Source organism: Phaenicophaeus curvirostris, chromosome Z, assembly GCF_032191515.1.
Source record: "Phaenicophaeus curvirostris isolate KB17595 chromosome Z, BPBGC_Pcur_1.0, whole genome shotgun sequence".
In the NCBI taxonomy this organism is placed as follows: Eukaryota; Metazoa; Chordata; class Aves; order Cuculiformes; family Cuculidae; genus Phaenicophaeus; species Phaenicophaeus curvirostris.
In genome coordinates this window covers 11808167-11823264 of record NC_091431.1, presented here as the reverse complement: position 1 = coordinate 11823264, position 15098 = coordinate 11808167, and the positions used below count along the sequence as shown (strand labels likewise).

Below are 15098 nucleotides of genomic sequence, written 5' to 3'. Positions count from 1 at the left end.
AAAAATTTTTTCCTAATGTCCAGCCTAAACCTCCCCTGGCGGAGCTTGAGGCCATTCCCTCTTGTCCTGTCCCCTGTCACTTGGGAGAAGAGGCCAGCACCCTCCTCTCTACAACGTCATTTCAGGTAGTTGTAGAGAGCAATGAGGTCTCCCCTCAGCCTCCTCTTCTCAAGGCTAAACAACCCCAGCTCTCTCAGCCGCTCCTCATAAGGCCTGTTCTCCAGCCCTTTCACTAGCTTTGTTGCTCTTCTCTGGACTCTCTCCAGAGCCTCAACATCCTTCTTATGGTGAGGGGCCCAGAACTGAACACAGGATTCGAGGAGCGGTCTCACCAGTGCAGAGTACAGAGGGAGGATAACCTCCCTAGACCCGCTGGTCACACCGTTTCTGATACAAGCCAAGATGCCATTGGCCTTCTTGGCCACCTGGGCACACTGCTGGCTCATATTCAGTCGGTTGTCAACCAACACACCCAGGTCCCTCTCCTCCAGGCAGCTTTCTAGACAGACTTCTCCTAGCCTGTAGCACTGCATAGGGTTGTTGTGCCCCAAGTGCAGGACCCGGCATTTGGCCTTGTTAAACCTCATGCCATTGGACTCAGCCCAGCGGTCCAGCCTGTTCAGATCCCTTTGCAGAGCCTCCCTACCCTCCAGCAGATCGACACTTCCACCCAGCTTAGTGTCGTCCGCAAACTTGCTAAGGGTGCCCTCTATGCCTTCATCCAGGTCATTGATGAAGACATTGAACAGGGCTGGACCCAGCACTGAGCCCTGGGGAACCCCACTTGTCACTGGCCTCCAGCTGGATTTCACACCCTTTCCCACCACTCTCTGGGCCCGGCCATCCAACCAGTTTTCCACCCAGGAGAGTGTGCGCCTGTCCAGGCCAGAGGCTGACAGTTTCTCAAGCAGAACGCTGTGAGAAACTGTGTCAAAGGCTTTGCTGAAGTCCAGGAAGACCACATCCACAGCCTTTCCCTCATCCAGCAGCCGAGTCACTTTGTCATAGAAGGCGATCAGGTTAGTCTGGCAAGACCTGCCTTTCATGAACCCATGTTGACTGGGCCTCATCACCTGGTTCTCTTGCATGTGCTTCATGATAGCACTCAAGATCACCTGCTCCATGACTTTCCCTGGCACTGAGGTCAGACTGACAGGCCTGTAGTTTCCTGGGTCCTCCCTGCGACCCTTCTTGTAGATGGGCACAACATCAGCCAGCCTCCAGTCCAGTGGGACTTCCCCAGTCTTCCAGGACTGTTGGAAGATGATGGAAAGGGGTTTGGCCAGCATATCCACCAGCTACCTCAATACTCTTGTATGGATCGTGTCTGGCCCCATAGACTTGTGCCTGTCCAGTCGGGCTAGCAAGGCTCTGACCACCTCCTCTTGGATCATGGGAGCCTCATTATGCTCCTCTAGCTCGTGGGTTAGTACACAGACGGAACGACCCTCCTTACGACTAAAGACTGAGGCAAAGAAGGCATTAAGTACCTCAGCCTTTTCCTCATCCCCTGTTACTGTTGTTCCTTCTGTGTCCAATAGGGACTGTATGGTCTCCCTTGTCCGCCTTTTATTATTTATATATTTGTAGAAAGATTTTTTGTTATCTTTCACTGACTTGGCCAATCCAATTTCTAGCTGAGCCTTAGCCCTTCTGATTTTTTCCCTACACAATCTCACTTCCCTCCTGTAGTCCACCCAAGAGGCCTGTCCCTTCTTCCAGAGCCCATAAACATTTCTCTTCTTCTTGATATCCCTCAAGATCTCTCTATTCAACCAAGCTGGCTTTCTCCCCTGCTGGCTTTTTTTCCGGACCACGGGGATGGCTTCCTCCTGAGCTGCTAGGACCACCCTTTTGAGGAGCTCCCAGCCCTCCTGGGCTCCCTTGCCCTTGAGTACTGTCTCCCATGAGACTTCACCAACCAGCCTTCTGAAGAGATCAAAGTCTGCCCTCTGGAAATTTAATGCTACCGTCTTGCTAACCACCCTCTTCACTTCACCTAGAACAGAAAATTTTATCATCTCATGGTCGCTTAGTCCTAGGCGTCCACCTACTGCCTTCTCTGTTCACCTACAAGGTGAACCTACTTCTCTGTTCCCTACAAGGCCTTCTCTGTTCACCAACAGCAGGTCCAGGAGGGCACCCTCCCTTGTTGGTTCATTCACCAGCTGTGTGAGGAAGTTGTCTTCCACGCACTCCAGGAACCTCCTAGACTGCTTCCTTTCTGCTGTGTTGTACACCCAGCAGATATCAGGCAGATTGAAGTCTCCCACCAGAACGAGAGGCATCGATCTAGAGATTGACCGCAGCTGTTTATAGAAGAGCTCATCAGCTGCTTCTCCTTGGTTGGGTGGTCTGTAACAGACTCCCATCACAAAATCTACCTTCTGGTGGGCTCCTCTGATTTTGACCCACAGGCACTCAACCTCCTGATGGTCACAATCCATCTCAATGGAGTCCAAGTCCTCCCTTACAAAGAGGGCTACCCCGCCTCCTCTCCTACCCTTCCTGTCCCGCCTGAAAAGCTTATACCCCACCATAGCCGTACTCCAGTTATATGAGTCATCCCATCACGTTTCCGTGATGGCAACGACATCATAGGCCTCTTGCCCTACGACAGCTTCCAGCTCTTCCTTCTTATTTCCCATGCTGTGTGCATTGGTGTAAATGCACTTCAGCTGAGCTGCTGAGCCTTCAGCCCTCCTAGAGGGAACAGGGTTCGTTCCCAACTGCCTGGTAACTGGAGTAGTTAACACCAGAGTGCCTGCATCTCCCTTAGCACCCCGAGGTGTGTTCTCCCCCACTTTCTGTGTGGTGAGGTACTGGTGGTCCTCGCCCGCGCACCCTCTCCCAATCGCCAATTCCCCACGTCCAGGCTTGTTCCTGTCTAGCCTGGGCTCAACCCCCTCCCCCTTCACATCTAGTTTAAAGCTCAATTTATGAGCTTGGCTAGGTTTCTAGCAAGGGCTTTAGCCCCCCTAGGAGACCCATGTTTCCCACCCTTAGCGAGAAAGCCTGGGGGTGCTTGAGCCACCCCATGATCAAAAAAGCCAAAGCCCCTCTCCTCACACCAGGCTCGGAGCCAGGTATTAATCGAATTCTTCATCCTGGCTTCCCGCTCCTCTCTATTTAGCATTGGGATGGAGCAGAATACTACTTGTGCCCCAGAGCCCTCCATCATTCTCCCAATTGCCCTGAAGCCATTCTTGATGGCTTTGGCCTTTTTGTTTGTAAGGTCATCATTACCAGTTTGGACTACTATCAGAGGATAGTAGTCTTTCTCGTGGACCAGGGAAGGAAGTTTTCTAGCTACCTCCTTCCCTGATGCACACGGCAAGCAGCAGACCTCTCTGTGGAGCGGGTCCGGTCTGCAAATGGGTCCCTCCGTTCCTTTTAGGAGGGAGTCCCCTACAACAATCACCCTCCTCTTCTTGATGGAGGATGTTTTTATCTTTCTCTGAGAATGGTGCAGCCTAGGGAAGGATTCTAGGCTGTGGGAGCCACCATCCTCATCCTCAGGGCTGGATTCCACCTGCAGCACCTGGTACTTGTTCGCCAGGGGGATCTGGGGTTTTGCTGTCTGGGTGAGGGGAGCAGGTTTCCTTTGTCTGGCAGGAACTTGCTGCCACTCCCCATCTCTTGTTCCCCCAACCGTGCAGTTTGCAGGTGGATGATGTTCGGACACACTAGCTTGAGCAGGCTGCTGAGTTAGTGAGAGGGCCCTGCTCCACTGGTCAATCTCCCTCTCACACTCCCTGATGGTCCTCAGCCTCTTCACCTCCTCTCTTAGCTCCTTCACCATGTGAAGGAGTTCCCCCACTCAAGCGCAGCTTTCACAAGTGGGGCCAGGACCAGAGGCACGAGCTGGTGTGAGAGGGGGGCACTGCCTGCAGCCCAGGGTCTGGGTAGCTGCATGCACCCACTGTGGCTCCGTCTGGGTGGCAGCATCCACCCTGCCTGCTGCAGCACACGGAGCAGCTTTAATCTTCTGCCGGGTGGCCACCACGGTCTTCGGTGTCTTCTGCCTATTCCCTAGGTCCTCTCTGCGCCCTGCCTTCTCGCCCTGCCCGCTCAAACTGCCCCGCACCACTTTGCCACGCTCCTCATCGTGGTGCTCCCAGGGGCGTAGTTTAAATCTCCCGCGGTAGCTGCCGGGACCGCCCCCTCCCGTCAGGCACCGCGCGGGACCAGCGTGTGGGGCTGTCAGGACCCCCGCCTGGGTTTTTTTTTCCTGGGATTTTCCCGGCTCCGGGAAGCTCCCACCGCCTCAAAAAGTCCACCCCACCACAGAACTCACCGTCCTGCTGCAAGTGCTGCCGAAAGAAGCAGTGGTAATGGCTACTCCACGTTTAAATCTCCCGCGGTAGCTGCCGGGACCGCCCCCTCCCGTCAGGCACCGCGCGGGACCAGCGTGTGGGGGCTGTCAGGACCCCTGCCTGGGGTTTTTTTTCTGGGATTTTCCCGGCTCCGGGAAGCTCTCACGGCCTCAAAAAGTCCACCCCACCACATTTGTTCCTGGGAAGGACAATATGACTGCATGCCATGCCCAGTCTCAAGGGCTGAAGGTGGAGTAGGGAAGCCGGCCAGAGGGAAGAGAGGTATCTCTACTCCTTCCTCTTAATAAGAAGAGCAGAAAGCACCACAACAGAGGCACAGATGAGCGAAAAAAACACCTGTGTCCAGGCAAGAAAACCATGGTTTTTACAGCGTCTCCCATCCAAGGCTCAGAGAAACTGTTCTGCCACAGTTGGCAAAGAGCTGGGTTTGCCTCCTTACACAGGTGTCAGAGAAGGCAGCTCTGCAAATGCTGTGTGGGAGATGAGATTCTCCTCAGCTTACAAGTGCAAGGAGGTGACAGTTTCTGAACTCAGAAGGAGCTGTGGCGTGGCACGCAGCGCCAGGACAAGTCTGCAATCCAAAAGCACCAGATGCCACTTCCAAACTTAGCTGCCACTTCCAAACATAGTTGCTGTGAGACACACGGAGAGCTGAAAAGCATTCCAGACAGAGCAGCTGGAAAGAGCCAGGTTGGGCAAAGCACTTCTCTGCAGGGGTGTACTTAAGCAGCTCCAATCATGTTGTTTTGGAAGAACAAGGTAGTGTTATTTGTTGCACTCCTGTACCAGGCAGAGATAGCTGGTCTTTCCTCTTTGACCCCCTACCTTGCAAGAATGTCAACGAATCAAAACAGCTTTCTCCCAGAACATAAACAGTTTCTCAGCAATAAGCAGAGATGGTCACTTGGGCCTCCAGTAGCATCTCCACCATTCACTCTTGGAGGCAAGCCCACCCTGAATCGTCTCCCATCTTGGGTGAGTTCTGCAGTGGAGCAGCCCTCACTTTATCCATAAGGGCTTGAGCTCCCTTTTGAGCTCTCAGATGAGCCCCATGCTCTACTTCAGTTAATTTCACACCAAACTACTAAGCCCAAGCCATCCCACATAGGCATGTTTCCACATTCAGCTCACCCTTTACATGCACCAACCCAACGTTCATAGTTCAGTCCTCTCAGTGCTGGTGGCAGGGGGCAGAGGGAGCTACAGCATCATCAGAGCTGAACCCACATGCCAAAGGAAGCTCACTGCAAAATACACACACACTGGAGACCAGGAGGCAGAGACACCTCTGTGGGATCCCTCTCTTCCCCATCTTTCCATGGCAAGCAAGAGGCTCGGTGTACAATTAATTTTTTTTCACTTTTTCCCAAGCTGCTGAGGCTCTGGCTCCACTTTCCACCTACCTCCCCCCTTTCAAGGCCCAACCACACTACAGGACCTTCTCACTAGCCTCCTCTAGGCCCTAATCACACAGGCTCCACTGGCAGAGGAAAACAGGACAGGGCAAGAAGATCCTGGTAGTAGCAGGACTATGCCTGTCATGAGATGCTTGCAGTACCAGGCAAAACCCTAGGCATCCACTACCTCCTTAGGCCCATGCTGGGGTGGTAGGATTGGCCAGGAAGCAGTGTTCCTTGCAGGGTCCATCTTTACCATTTTTAATGTTTACTTCCTTCTTCACTGTTTTCAGGTTTTGCCAGTCACAATTACTTGGTTTCCTTCCAGGTTTTCTCTCCTTCACCTCCATCCATAGTGCAGAAGAACAGGCAGGCACATCAGGCGAAAGAAGGTGACCGCTATCCAAACACATAGGGTTTGGCTTAGAAAACCTAAATCCCTCCTGGAGTTGAGTCTGATGAGGGATGTGAAAGGCAACAAGAAAGGTTCCTACAGGTTCCACGGCAGTAAAAGGACAACTAGGGAAAACATGCCTGCAGAGGAATGGGAGTGGGCGGGAAGACACAGAAAAAGGACATGACAAAGGGCACAGAAAAGGATAAGGCATTGAATGCCTTTTTCACCTCAGCCACTACTGCTAAGATGGTCCTTATGGTATTCAGGCCCCTGAGACCTGTGGAAAGTCCAAGGCAAGGAAGACTTGAATGTAGCTTATCCCAACAGTAGGAAGATTTTTCACACAGTGTCCCACAACAGCCTCATCGACAAATAAATGAAGTACTGAGTAGATAAGCAGACACTGAGGTAGACTGTAAAATGGCTGAACTCCTGGCCTCAAAGCTTTGTGATCAGCAGCACAAAGTCCAGCTGGAGGCCAGTCTCCAGTGATGTGCCCCAGGACTGGATTCTGGGGCCAAGGCTGCTTAAAATTTTCACTAATGATCTGGATGATGGAGTATACCCTCAGTAAGTTCACAGATACCACAAAACTGGGAGGAGTGACCTGTACACTAGAGCATTTTGCCGCCAGTCAGAGGGACCTCAGTAGGCTGGCCCACAGGAACCTTAAGAAGTTCAAAAAGGGGAAGAGCCAAGTCATGTACCTCTGAAGGAATAACTCTGTGCACTAGTATATGCTAGGTGTCAACTGTCTGGAAAGCAGTTTTGCAGAAAGCAGCCTGCGGGTCCCGCTGGACAACAAGCTGACCATGAACCACAGTGATATGCCCTTGAAGCAAAGAAAGTTAATGGCCTCCTGGACTTCATTAGGAGAAGTGCTGCCAGAAGGCCGAGGGAAGTGATCTTAGCCCTCTGTTTGGCACTGATGAGACACAACTGGAATTCTGGGTCCAATTCTGGGCTCCCCAGTACAACAGAGACATTGATATACCGGTCCAGTCAAGGTGCACGAAGATAGTGAAGGAACTATGAATATCCCTTGTAGGAAAAGAGGTTGAGAGAGCTGGGACTAAATGTTCATCTGGAGAACAGCAGGCTCAAGACAATCTTATCAATATGTAAGATCAGATACCGGGGGAAATTTAAATGCTTCCTAGGGAGCACCACCACCTGGAGCATGGCAAACAGGAGCATCGCAAACAGATATGGGGTATGTTAATGTAACAGGGCAGTTTGAGCAGGAGTTCGAGCAGGCCGAGCAGTGAGGGCACAGAGAAGGGCTGGAGGCTGACCAGGAGGGACGGAGGACCATGGTGGCCACCTGGCATAAAACTAAAGCTGCTTCAGGTGCTGCTGCAGCCAAGATGGATGGGCTGCAGGCAGTGCCCCCCTCCCTCACTGACTCACACCACAGGTACTGGCTTCAACTGTGGAAGCTGTGCTTGCGTGGGGGAACTCCCCCACTTGGTGGCAGAGCTGAGGGAGGAGGTAACTAGACTATCAGGGAGTGTGAGAGGGAAATAGATCAGTGCAGAAGCACCCTCTCACAAACTCAACAGGTTGCCAGAGCTCTTGTGGCTGAGCACCACGCACCTGCCAACTGCAAGGCTGAGGGGAAAAAAGAGATAGAGAATGTCAGCAAGTTGTCCCCATTCAGACAACAAACCCCCAGATTCCCTTGCAGAATAAACACAATGCGCTGCAAGTGGAATCCATCCCTACAGATGAAGAGGATGGCTCCCACAGCCTAGAAACATTCCCTAGGCTGTGCCATCCTCAAACGACCATCAAAACATCCTCTGTGAAAAAGGAGAGTGATTGTCTTAGGGGATTCCCTATTAAAGGGAACAGAGGGACCTATCTGAAGACCTGACCTGCTCCACAGGGAGTTCTGCTGCCTGCCTGGGGCATTAGTGAAGGATGTAACTAGAAAACTTCCTTCTTTGGTGAAAGCCACAGATTATTACCCTCTGCTAGTATTTCAAATTGGCAACGATGACACACTGTGCAGGAATCTGAGAGCAATTAAAAGGGACTTCAAGGCTCTGGGGAAAACAGTGGAAGGTTCTGGGGCACAAGTAGTGTTTAGCTCCATTCCAACACTAAGGAATGAAGAGCAAGAGATCAAAAAGAATCAGTTGATTACTACCTGGCTCCAAACCTGGTGTGAGGAGAAAAACTTTGGACTCTTTGATTATGGATTGGCCCATGCAACCTCAGGATTCCTTACTAGGGATGGGGCACACTTGTCTCCCAGGGGTACTAAAGTCCTCACTAAAAATCTAGCAGGGCTCATAAATAAAGCTTTAAACTAGATGTGAAGGGGGAGGGGGACGAAGCCAGGCTAGTCAGGAGTGAGCCTGGAAGTGGAACTCCAGTGCCTGAGAGATGGTGTGCTGGCAAGGATCACCAGTATATCACCACAGAGCGAGTGGGGGCAAGTACATGTGGTGACAGTAAGGATGAAACTGGCACTGAGGGGTTAGATATTCCAAGGACCAGTCAATTGGGAATGAACACTATTCCCTTTACGAGACCTGAGGGTTCACCAGCCCAGCTGAAGTGCATTTACATCAATGCACGCAGCACAGGCAATAGGCAGGAGGAATTGGAAGTTATTATAGGGCAAGGAGACTACAACGTAGTTGCCATCACGGAAACGTGGTGGGATGACTTGTATAACTGGAGTGCAGCTATGGTGGGGTATAAACTCCTCAGGCAGGACAGGAAGGGTAGGAGAGGTGGTAGGATAGTCCTCTATGTTAGAGAGGGCTTTGATACCGTACAGCTCAATTATGGTGATGATGGGACGGAGTGCCCGTGGGTTAAAATCAGAGAAGCCCACAAGAAGGTAGATTTTGTGATGGGAGTCTGTTACAGACCATCCAGCCAAGAAGAAGAAGCTGGTGAGCTCTTCTACAAACAACTGGGAGTAGCCTCAAGATCGCTACCTCTTGTCCTTGTGGGAGACTTCAATCTTCCGAATGTCTGCTGGAAGTACAATACAGCAGAAAGGAAGCAGTCCAGGAGGTTCCTGGAGTGCGTGGAAGACAACTTCCTCACACAACTGGTGAGCGAACCGACAAGGGAAGGCGCCCTCCTGGACCTGCTGTTTATGAACAGAGAAGGCCTTGTGGGGGTTTTGATGGTTGGAGGACTCCTGGGACAAAGTGATCATGAGATGGTAGAATTTTCAGTTCTAGGTGAGGTGAGGAGGGGGGTTAGCAGAACACTCACATTAAACTTCCAGAGTGCAGACTTGGGACCGTTCAAAGGGATGGTTGGCAAAGTCCCATGGGAGACAGTCCTTAAAGGCAAGGGAGCCTACAAGTGCTGGGAGCTCTTCAAAAAGGAAATCCTAGCAGCTCAGGAGAAAGCTGTCCCCATGTTCTGGAAAAGGAGCTGGCAAGGAAAAAAACCAGCTTGGTTGAGCAGGGAGATCTGGAGGGACATCAAAAAGAAGAGGAATATCTGTGAGCTTTGGAAGAAGGGGACAGGCCTCTTGGGTGGACTACAGAGAGGAAGTGAGATCATGGAGAGGAAAAATCAGGAGGGCTAAGGCACAACGAGAGCTCAGATTGGCCAAGTCGGTGAAAAATAACAAAAAATCTTTCTATAAATACATAAAAAATAAAAGGAGGACCAGGGAGAATATTCAGTCCCTGTTGGATGCAAATGGAACAACTGTGACAAAGGATGAGGACAAGGCTGAGGTACTTAATGCCTTCTTTGCCTCAGTCTTTAACAGTAAGGAAAGTTGCTCCTTGTGTGTGCATCCCCAGGAGTTAAAGGGGCAGAACGAGGCTCCCATGATCCAAAAGGAAGCAAGCAGAGACTTCCTTGCCCAGCTAGACACCCACAAGTCTATGGGGCTGGACACGATCCATACAAGAGTATTGAGGTAGCTGGTGGATGTGCTGGCTAAACCCCTTTCCATCATCTTCTAACTGTCCTGGCTGACTGGGGAGGTTCCACTGGACTGGAGGCTGGCTGATGTTGTGCCCATCTACAAGAAGGGTCGCAGGGAGGACCCAGGAAACTACAGGCCTGTCAGTCTGACCTCAGTGCCAGGGAAAGTCATGGAACAGGTGATCTTGAGTGCTATCATACAGCACATGCAAGAGAACCGGGTGATCAGGCCCAGTCAACACAGGTTCATGAAAGGCAGGTCTTGCCAAACTAACCTGATCGCCTTCTGTGACAAGGTGACCCACCTACTGGATGAGGGAAAGGCTGTGGATGTAGTCTTCTGGTACTTCCATAGAGCCTTTGACACAGTTTCTCACAGCATTCTGCTTAGGAAACTGTCAGCCTCTGGCCTGGACAGGCGCACACTCTCCTGGGTGGAAAACTGGTTGGATGGCCGGGCCCAGAGAGTGGTGGGAAAGGGTGTGAAATCCAGCTGGAGGCCAGTTACAAGTGGTGTACCCAGGGCTCAGAGCTGGGTCCAGCCCTGTTAAATGTCTTTATCAATGACCTGGATGAAGGCATCGAGTGCATCCTTAGCAAGTTTGCAGATGACACTAAGCTGGGTGGAAGTGTTGATCTGCTGGAGGGCAGGGAGGCTCCAAAGGGATCTGAACAGGCTGGACCGCTGGGCAGAGTCCAGTGGCATGAGGTTTAACAAGGCCAAATGCCGGGTCCTGCACTTGGGGCACAACAACCCTGTGCAGTGCTACAGACTAGGAGAAGTCTGTCTAGAAAGCTGCCTGGAGGAGAAAGACCTGGGGGTGTTGGTTGACAGCGACTGAACATGAGCCAGCAGTGTGCCCAGGTGGCCAAGAAGGCCAATGGCATCTTGGCTTGTATCAGAAACGGCGTGACCAGCAGGTCCAGGGAGGTTATTCTCCCTCTGTACTCGGCACTGGTGAGACCACTCCTCGAATCCTGTGTTCAGTTCTGGGCCCCTCACCACAAGAAGGATGTTGAGGCTCTGGAGTGAGTCCAGAGAAGAGCAACAAAGCTGGTGAAGGGGCTGGAGAACAAGTCTTCGGAGGAGCAGCTGAGAGAGCTGGGGTTGTTTAGCCTGGAGAAGAGGAGGCTGAGGGGAGACCTCATTGCTCTCTACAACTACCTGAATGGAGGTTGTAGAAAGGAGGGAGCTGGCCTCTTCTCCCAAGTGACAGGGGACAGAACGAGACAGAATGGCCTCAAGCTCCACCAGGGGAGGTTCAGGCTTGACATCAGAAAAAATTTTTCACAGATACAGTCACTGGACACTGGAACAGGCTGCCCAGGGAGGTAGTTGAGTCACCATCCCTGGAGCTGCTTAAAAGATGGGTGGATGAGGTGCTGAGAGGCATGGTTTAGTGTTTGATAGGAACGGTTGGACTCAATGATCCAGTGGGTCTTTTCCAACCTAGTGATTCTGTGTGATTCTGTGTGATTCTGTGTGATTCTGTGTGTGATTCTGTGTAATAGCTTAGGAGGCAAAGTGAAAAAGGCAGAGCCAGACTCTCCTCAGTGGTGACCAGGAATAAGACAAGGAGCAATGATCACAACATGAAACACAGAAAACTCCATATAAAGACATGGAAATTGTTTTGGGGTTTTTTTTCCCATAAGAGCAATCAAACACCATCACATTTTGCCAAAATAGGTTGTGGACTCTTCATCCTCAGAGATATTTAAAACCTGACCAGAGAGGGTCCTGGGCAACCTGCTGTAGTTGACCCTTCTTTGAGCAGGCGGGTTGGACTACATGATCTCAAGGGATCACTTCCAACCTCAACTATACTGTGATTTTAGGGCCTCTAGATCTCAGCCACATGTATCCTGCACTGCCCTAAAAATGCCACTGGCAATATACCAAAATGCACACCCATGTGACGTGGACTTTCAATCCAATAAACCTGAAGTTTGTCTTGCTTCCTCAGCTCTCCCATCTGTTCCTCTGACAGGAAGTGATGACAGTACACCTCTTCCAAGTTCCATGAAAACTGTTGTTTGGAGGGGCAACCATCTTCAAAACTGTGCAGATAATAACTGGTATAAAGGACAGGGACAAGAATGCAAAGGGAAATACACCAATATTTTGTCAACAAGACAGGACTGCTTTTTCATTTCAAAAACTTGCACCATCACCTCAAAGAAAGGCATATTTATGCATTTTATAAAGCCCCAAAATTAAATGTTTTGTATAAGCCACTAATACATGCTTTCCCTGGTTGTTTTTTTCTGGGACTAACAGGGTTAGCTTCCTCCCTGCACTGGAGAGAGTTTCTCCCTGCACAGCCATGTCTGAGCTGGGTAAGCCAGCATGCGCAGAGCCAAAGGCTCTAAAAATCCCAGGCATGCATCACCTGTTAAGGCCTGAAGCCATAGCTCAGGGATTCCCAGTTCATGTCACCTGTTTATGAAGCAGCAAGGAGCCAGTGTGCTCACAGCAGGGGCATGCACATCCCTATGCACTGGGCTGTGCCCATGGGTAGTAAATCCCCACCTTGAGAGGCAGCTGGAGCTGAGGTCTAGGTCCTCTCATCTGGTCAAGGAGGTAAAAGAGTCCCCCCTCGCTTGCTGCTCAGGGCTCTGGTGGCACTATCGCAGCACAGAGACTGATGCTGAACTGACAAAAAGATAAAAGGTACTGATGAAGGGACCACTGGTCCTCTGCCAACATAGCATAGAGCCCTTTGCATCCAGGAGAAAGGAGGAAGGCAGCGCAGCCTTTGCAATCCAAGAATCAGCCTCCTGACCTAATTCCCAGTGTCACCAGCCTCTGTGGCAGGAGAGGACAGTCACCCTCCCTGAGTCACCACCCCTGGAGGTGTTTAAGGGACGGGTGGACGAGGCAGTGAGGGGCATGGTTTAGTATTTGGTAGGAACAGTTGGACTCGATGATCCGGTGGGTGATTTCCAACTTGGTGATTCTATGATTCTAGGACAGGGACGGAGGGAAACACTGCAGACAGTACTAGAGTTTCTAATCTTACAGTTGATACAAAGAATGAGTTTAGCACGATCGTCCCCTCACTCAGCTCTCAAAGACCAAATCCCAGAACCTTGTGACTGTCACTCCCACCTCCAACAAGATTCTTTTCTGAAGCTGTCAATAGGTCCTGCAGTAGGATACAGAGATCCCTGCAAGTACTCCTCAGATGTCTGCTTACCAGTCTGCAGCAGGCAATCTGCAAAAGCTTTTTCCGTCTGGACAGTGTTTCCTAGACAGCTTTTGCCCATCAAGATGTGCTGCCCTAGCACCGGGAGCACTATCATCTCCATAAAGAATGCACAGTGCTTTATATGACATAGAGTAAAATGCATCCATTTGCTTCCTTGGTCCTCACTGCTGGCACAAACAGCAGAAGCAGCTGCTCTCTAAGCAGATTAATGCAACTGCAAGAGACATAGCAAGGAGAGGCAGATAGTTTTAAGTGATTCCCTGAAGTCTCTCATAACAGGCATTTCTGGGTGATTGGCTCTGGGCTGGAAGAAGGAGGACACAGCATGGACTGCCCTGAGAGACAGACCTGATCATGCGGAGAGCCTCCACTATAGAGCAGAGTAGCTTCATGCAAGCTGATGTAAAAATAAAAAGATTCTCATCTCTTGTCCGAGGTCCCAAATACAGCAGAAGGAGGCAAAGAAAGTCACCACAGCTGAAACTTCTGCCACCTGCTAAGAACATGGGTCTTGCTAGAATCAAAGCTCTCTGACTGTGTAAACTGCCTATTCCAGTCACTTGCAAATCGTAGGGACTCAGACAATTGACCAAGCGTAATGGAGCCCTGAGGGTAAGCAGAGAAACGTCTGGAGATGTATTTATTGTGCAGCATAGAGTACAGGCTTCATTGAAAAATGAACCTGCAACTAACCCTACTCTTTCTGGGTGTGCACAAGTTAAGTCACAAATGCAGCAAGCACAATCAGCAACAGCTCATGCAAAAAAGACCACAAGGGCATTGACATAGAATTGATCTGCAAGTTTCCTGCTTGCAAGACCTTTTGTTCCACATTTCTAAGATATAGTCATATTGCCCTGCTGCCCTATCAGCAGCTAGATCTGAAATTATGAGATAAAACAGTAAAGCAGTAGCAGTTCTCAGTCCAACACTCAGCATGGGTAGGATCCCTCTTCCTTGCACCTGAAAAGGTGCCCAGAAAACCACTAGGGTACTTCAATACCCGCAAGCACAGCCTACTCAGCTCTCCTGTGCTTACCAGACATGACTGTGGAAATATTTATGGGACCTTTAAAGAACATACAATTAGAGATGGAGAATCCAGGTCTACCACGATGCAGCAGCACTGAAGGTTCTTTGCTGTGCTTTAGTCTTGACTCTTTTAGGAGGTTGTTTTTGAAAAGTGAGCTTTTCATGACTCTTCCATGAAACCAGACTGCATACTGTGACACCAGGTCAGCCTTAATAGTCTAAAAACACAAGACACTGGCAGCAATTTATTCTGCCCTTTACCATATTCAATATCCTTGGCACTGGCAGTGCCAGGAGCTGGAAGGTATAGACCAGGAAGTTATTTTCTTTATACCCTGAAGGAGGCCTGTAAGAACACTGATGGGCACCTTATCTCCTAGAAATACTAGTTATTGGGTGCATCTCTACACACTGTTATAAGCTGATCTCTCCAGCACAAGCTCCTGGCATTTTTATGTTCTGGCACTCTTAGTAACATCCATGAGCTGCTTTCTTTTATTCAAAAGAGCAGAAAACTAACCCCAGGGTAGGTGGATTAAGAGGAAAAAAAAAAAAAAAAAAAAGCAGCCAGAATAAGGAGGAGCCAAACTCACAGAACTGGAACAGATAAATCACAACATAGTATTGTCATTTCATGTGCAGTAAGGCTGCTATGTCCAGAGTGTGGCAGGAGTACACCCACTCATACTGGCTGCACTAACCCCCTCAACAGGGCACCCAGTATCTCCATTTTAAGCAATTTTCAATTACAATACTTAATACCAGAACTGAAATTCTTAATATCCAGGGTAAAACAGCTGAATCGGACATA

General features: G+C 50.3%; 1 protein-coding gene across 2 annotated transcripts in view; it reads right to left on the bottom strand.

Annotated features, from left to right (window-relative positions):
• CORO2A (coronin 2A) overlaps positions 1-14791 on the bottom strand; it is a 41308-nt gene extending 26517 nt beyond the window's left edge. For both annotated transcript variants that reach the window (XM_069880296.1, XM_069880297.1), the window contains exon 1: positions 14656-14791. The gene's annotated coding sequence lies outside the window, so the exon portion shown is untranslated. The remainder of the gene's footprint in view (positions 1-14655) is intronic.
• Positions 14792-15098: the final 307 nt, after the last annotated feature.